The following is a 6000-nucleotide window of genomic DNA, read 5'->3' as shown; positions in this document are numbered from 1 at the left end:
CACCTGGAGGAAGGACGCCCAGTAACGCACAGCGATGTTCCGGAGCTAAAGCGGATCTTCCCGCCCCGCACAGCTGACTGACGGAAGTAATTCCCTCGTTGTCACACTCACGAGGCGGCTGATAACTAAATCGTTAACTATACACTTAAACAACGCCTCGCTGATAGACAGAGGATGAGTGTCTCGTTAATTTCTTTCTCCTTTTCCAAGACGCAGAGGTCAGAGGGTGCAGTAAAGGCTGGTCCTGTTGTGGTAGTGTTCCAACAGAGATCTTAAGTCCTTTTATTTTTCACACAGACGATCCGCATCCGCTGAAAGCTTTTAAAACCTGTGGTGGGTATCGGTTCCGGTTCACTAAACTGAGGAGAAAGTTACTGCCTTCTTATTTACCTCTCAGCCATTTTCGACGATAATCCAACTCTTAAAGTTCTGTAAACGATACAGGAAGTTTTACGCTCTCATCGGGCTGTAGCATGAAGGGTAAGGTATGGTTGCTTCACTGTCACTGTGGTGGAAAATAGGGCTAAGAAATATTCAGACCGTGGCTGGATAAGAGGTTTGAAAGAGGAGGAGGAGAAGGTAGTGGGGGTGGTGGTGGTGGAGGCGGAGGACGCAGAAGATGAAGAGGAGAGACGGAGGTAAGGAGGGAGGGGGTGCAGTTAGTCAAGTCGGGCGTCTCCTTAACGAACGTCGTCTTATCGGCCCTAAACCAAACTCGTGGCCCGGTACACCTCACTCCAGTGTTTGTGTTTCCCAGGGACGCCCCGCTGACAGGTATACCTGGAGACGGCCGCCCTCGCTGCCCGGGTCAACAAAACAGCGGTCGGGGCTGGAATGTGCACCGGCCGGAGGGTGAGAAGGGGAACCGGAGACCCTCGCTCACACCTTGTGCTACCTGGCGCTGCTACCTGGCGAAGACGCGGCCTAAATATGCACGACAATGTTGACAGTGCTACCCGGATGCTACCTGAGGAATCGAAGCTCAATTGTTGAACGTGGTAATGTTTGCTGAAGAGGACCCGAGCCTACCTGAGGCCAGAGCGAGGCGAGGCAGGTGGCTACGCTGCCAAGGGATGCCAAGAATGTGGTCATAGGAAGGGAAAACAACATTCTATCCCAAACAGGTATACAATCACGCAAACAAACACAGGCATTCTCAGCGCCGAGGCACCATAATAAACCTTGGTTCTCCTAGGCCACCCGAGACGCCCGACAGGTATCAGGTAAACCTCCTCGCAGGTGTGAAGATGTTGCCTGAGAATGTTTCCACCTCCTTCCAAGCGTTACTGAGTCTGGCTGGAGGCAAACACTTTACATCCCCGAGACAACAACACCAAACGGGAAGACACACTAACAAAACACACACACACGCACACACACACACACACACATCCCAGTGTTGGTGGCTGGGAGGCTGGGGCTGGTGGAAGGACGGGAAGGCAAGGAGGGAAGGAGGGTTACACGAGGGGCAGGAACCGTTGAGTGAGCGATCGATACCCAAGGGCAGGGCGGCTCCCGTGGGAATGTCCAGCATGCCGAGGACGGGAATGGGAAATTAGGGACGATGCTCGCCTCGGCCGGCCGCTTTAAGCTCCTGATCAATAGTAAACAATATGGGGGACGTGAGGGGACGCGCCGCCCATGGTTCCGCCGCCACGCAGGTCACGTCACACCCGCCAGGCAGGCAGGTCACGGACGCCGCCACCTCGTGCACGACGGAAAGTAGCTGAAATAACACGCTGGTTTCCTGAGAATAAGATCACTGTATAGAAAACCAAAGCAAATTTCTCTCTCTCTCTCTCTCTCTCTCTCTCTCTCTCTCTCTCTCTCTCTCTCTCTCTCTCTCACACACACACACACACACACACGTGCAAGTCATAACTCCCGAGACGCAGAAGTGATGTCCTCTCATAGGCGCCTTGACACTTGTCCCCTTCTCCTCCACTTTTTATTTTTTTTCTCTCTCCCCCTCCTCCTCCTCCTTCTCCCAGTATCCTTGCCTCTCCTTGCCCCGTGACCTGCCATGCGCCCTGCCGTGATCTTCTCTCCCTCTGCTGGTCATTAAAGAGTCCGGAGCAATAAATAACACGATAATTAATGACATGCTGAGATTATTACTTTTTTTTCAGCTTCAGATCATAAAAAAGTCAACTGCGATAAGTTATTAGATTCTCTCTCTCTCTCTCTCTCTCTCTCTCTCTCTCTCTCTCTCTCTCTCTCTCTCTCTCTCTCTCTCTCTCTCTCTCCAAATACACTTTTTTTTTTGCCTTCTCCCTCATATAAAGTTTCTTTCCTATAACTGCTCCACAAGAGTCTGCTATCAGGTTCTCCAGCTTCCTCCTCCTCCTCCTCCTCCTCCTCCTCCTCCTCCTCCTCCTCCTCCTCCTATGACACGACCAATTCGCTCAAGGATGTGCTATGCATTATGCGTCATTATTGGAAAACCCTTATGTGATCTATAAACGCCTTTCTTCTCCTCACAAGTGGGTATAAATTGCATCATACGTTCGTGTTATTTTTCCTTACTTTTCCTCCTCCTCCTCCTCTTCCTCCTCCTCCTCATCATCCTACTCCTCTTCTTCCTCTTCCTTTTTACTACCTGCTTGCCTGCTTGCCTGCTGCGCGCTAGTTATTCTCTCCTTCCTCCTTAATTTTCGTGTTTGCGTCATGTTGTTTATTAAATAGTTTCCTGTTGTTTTTTTCTTCTCATACATTGTGCTGCTGTTTGTTCTGTGGTCTCGTCTGTGTGTGTGTGTGTGTGTGTGTTACTACCAGGGACTGTTGGCTAAGCAAGGAAGTAGCGATAATAATACGTATGATACACACACACACTGACTGACACACACACACATGAACAAACAATAACACATAAGAGAAAACATATGCAACAATCCTGACCTGTCTTAAAACCAATACAATTATCCTCTTTTTACCCTCACCCTTCTCTCACCCTCCCCTCAGTCTCCCCTCACCCTCACCCTCACCCTCGCCGCCTCGCCTCGTCTCGCCTACTGTGGGAATCCTGCTGCTGCTCGTCACTGGCGGGGGACACTTCCCACGCCTCAGCTGTCTGGGCACCATTGTTCAGGCTCTGCCATTATCCCTTCTGGCACCACGCGCTCTCTCCCCCTCTTCTCCCTCCTCTCCCTCTCTCCACCAGCAGTGTTTCTCCTCCCTCACCATCCTCACCACTGCTACTGTTTGCCCTCCTTCATCTTTTATTTGTGCTTTTTTTCCTTTTGGTCAAACCCACAGTCAGTTTTTCCTTCTTCTTCATGAGTGTTTTTCTTTCATTATGTCCAATAAGAGTTTTGTTTTCCCTCTCCTTTTCTCCACTTGTATTTCTTCTTTATTCGCTGTTTTCACTGTTTTTACACATTTCCTTCTTCTCTTCGTCATAAAGTTGCTCTCTCTCTCTCTCTCTCTCTCTCTCTCTCTCTCTCTCTCTCTCTCTCTCTCTCTCTCTCTCTCTCTACTCATTCAGCAACCTCTTCCACATGTCTGTCTCTCTCTCCTCTCTTGTCATCTTCATATGGGTCTCAATTCTCTCATCGCCTCACCCCCCACTCTCCCTTCTCTTCCATCCACTCCTCACCCAGTGCGTCCCATCCACCCACACCGCATATACCTCTCTCCACTTCTCCACACAGACCCTCCTCTCTCACCACCAGCCCCTCACACGGAGCCTCACCTCACCACAGCCTCCCACTGTTTCACCTTCCTACCTCATAATAAGCCTTCCATTTCCCACTGTCTCCCCCTCCCCTCCATCTCCAGCCGTCACTACTTCCCACCACGTAACGTCTTCTCCGCCCTGGTGTTTCCCGTCCCCAACACATCTCTCGCTCTCATTCGCTTCCCCACCAGCAACAGGCTTCACCCAGCAGTGGTCGCCCCCACGTAACGGCTTCCTCCACCCAGCTGCCTGCCTCGTGCACCCACCCGGCGTCTCTTCCCAATACACCAAAGCACCGCCCTCACCCAGCTGCCGCCGCGGCCCTCCAAGTGTCTGCTGACTGGCCTTCCTCACGCACACAAAGCGACCCAGAAACAAATGTTACTTTTTTAGGCTCCTGCTGCTGTGGCGTCTCTGGGGACGGGAATAAATGCTTCTTTTCAAGCTCCTGCTGATATAGGGATTCTCAGATTGGGGGGAAAAATGCTACTTTCTACATTCCTCCTGCTATGGTGTTTGTGGGACACGGATGAATGTTACTTTTCAGGCTCCTGCTGCTGCGGTACTTGTAAGGACAGGGATAAATGCTACTTTTTCAGGTTTCTGTTCCGGTGATCTATCCAAGGACAGGAATTTCTTCGGTATTTTTATCCTTAAAATCTACCATAAAAAGAGGAGGGTTACAAACGTTAGAAAAAAGTGTGTGTGGGTCCATGCATGACTGCTCTAACACCCTAAACACCCAACGCACCCTTTCTGAGCATATGTTTACCCGGCTGCTATTGAAAAGATCCCGGGTACAGTACACCAGCACCCTGCCACTAACTCGGTGGGACAACTTATCACTCTCGTCTACTCCTCTTCCTCCTCCTGCTGTAAGTGCGACATTGCTGGGTTACATAAAAACAAGGACACAAATGCGTAATCCCCTTTTGACGCACTGCACGGCGGACGGTCTGAAGGACGCAGGATAAAACACGGTGGCGTCAGAAGGGTCTTTGGGGGTCAGAGGGGCTGATTGGGGAAGAAAGGGTGAGGAAAGAAAGGTAAATACCGGAGTGAACAAGGCCAACGACATGCGCAGGGAGTGAAAGAAAGACTTTTTTTTTCTTGCCAGCTGGTGACACCTGCACAGGATGTCTAAGATACGTGCGATATAATGGCTTCCTGGAGTCATGTCTTACTCATAAACACACACACACACACACACACACACACACACACACACACACACACACACACACACACACACACACACACACACACACACAGTGACACTGACACTGCTAATCATCTACATATACATATCGTTGCAACTTTAGTATATGTACCGCTGAAATAAATGTCACACACACACACACACACACACACACACACACACACACACACACACACACACACACACACAGTATCGCTTTCACAACACCAATTCTGCAACCACCACCTTTACTAATACGTGCAATCATATACATATAACTATGCAATATGCGCATCCTGTCCCGTCCCCTCCACCTGGGCCCGCTACGCTGCTACGCCTTGCCCAATCCCTCCCCGCCCTGCCCTTCGAATGCTTTCCTCGACCCACCACGACGCTCCTTCAAGGTAATAGCCTCCTCGCTTCCCGCCGCGACCGCCCGTGTTCCGCCTCAACATTTGGACACCGAGGGAGGAGCTGGAAAGGGCGTAATTACCCGACCATCCAGCGCGCAGGTGTGCTGGCGACGCCGGGCTATGAATGGCATTCCAGCCTGACCACCGCACACCTGTCGGGGGATGGTGTGTGTGTGTGTGTGTGTGTGTGTGTGTGAATACGGTTACCACACACACACATGAATAAAATACTGGGAATCCACAAAGAATATATACACTCACACACACATGTTACTCAAGCGCTATCATAATGCCAAATATAATATACCCTTCCATCCTCACACCTCCACGAAGAAAAAAAAAAAGTGAAGCTGATATACCTAAGAGCAATATCAGCAGCAAACACAGAGGCAGAAGCATCACCAACCAGCAGTACCAGCAGCAAGAACAATCCCAAACATCCTGCGCCTCCATCCTACGATCCCTTAATTGGGAGTGAAAACAACAGCGGCGACAGTGTAATCCCAATGGTTACGCGACCCGATTGGCTGAGTTTGTTAATGCAGCAGCGGCGGGAGGGAAAACTGTTATCACAAAGTAACATCTGTCGCGAAGCTGAGCGTGTTATCACCGTGGGTAAAAGTTACAATTTGCGGTGGGAGGGTGTGGGAGTGGGATTGAAGGAGGGCGGGAGGAAGGAAGGGTGGGTGAGGGATGGAGAGAGAGAGAGAGAG

General features: G+C 50.6%; 1 protein-coding gene across 4 annotated transcripts in view; it reads right to left on the bottom strand.

The window, feature by feature from the left end:
* Positions 1–6000, bottom strand: part of LOC135105947 (D-ribitol-5-phosphate cytidylyltransferase-like) — a 64436-nt gene that overhangs the window by 36378 nt on the left and 22058 nt on the right. The window lies entirely within an intron of this gene.

This window comes from Scylla paramamosain, chromosome 12 (genome assembly GCF_035594125.1).
Source record: "Scylla paramamosain isolate STU-SP2022 chromosome 12, ASM3559412v1, whole genome shotgun sequence".
Classification (NCBI taxonomy): Eukaryota; Metazoa; Arthropoda; class Malacostraca; order Decapoda; family Portunidae; genus Scylla; species Scylla paramamosain.
Note: the sequence above shows the minus strand (reverse complement) of the source record. Positions and strands in the feature narration are given on the sequence as shown.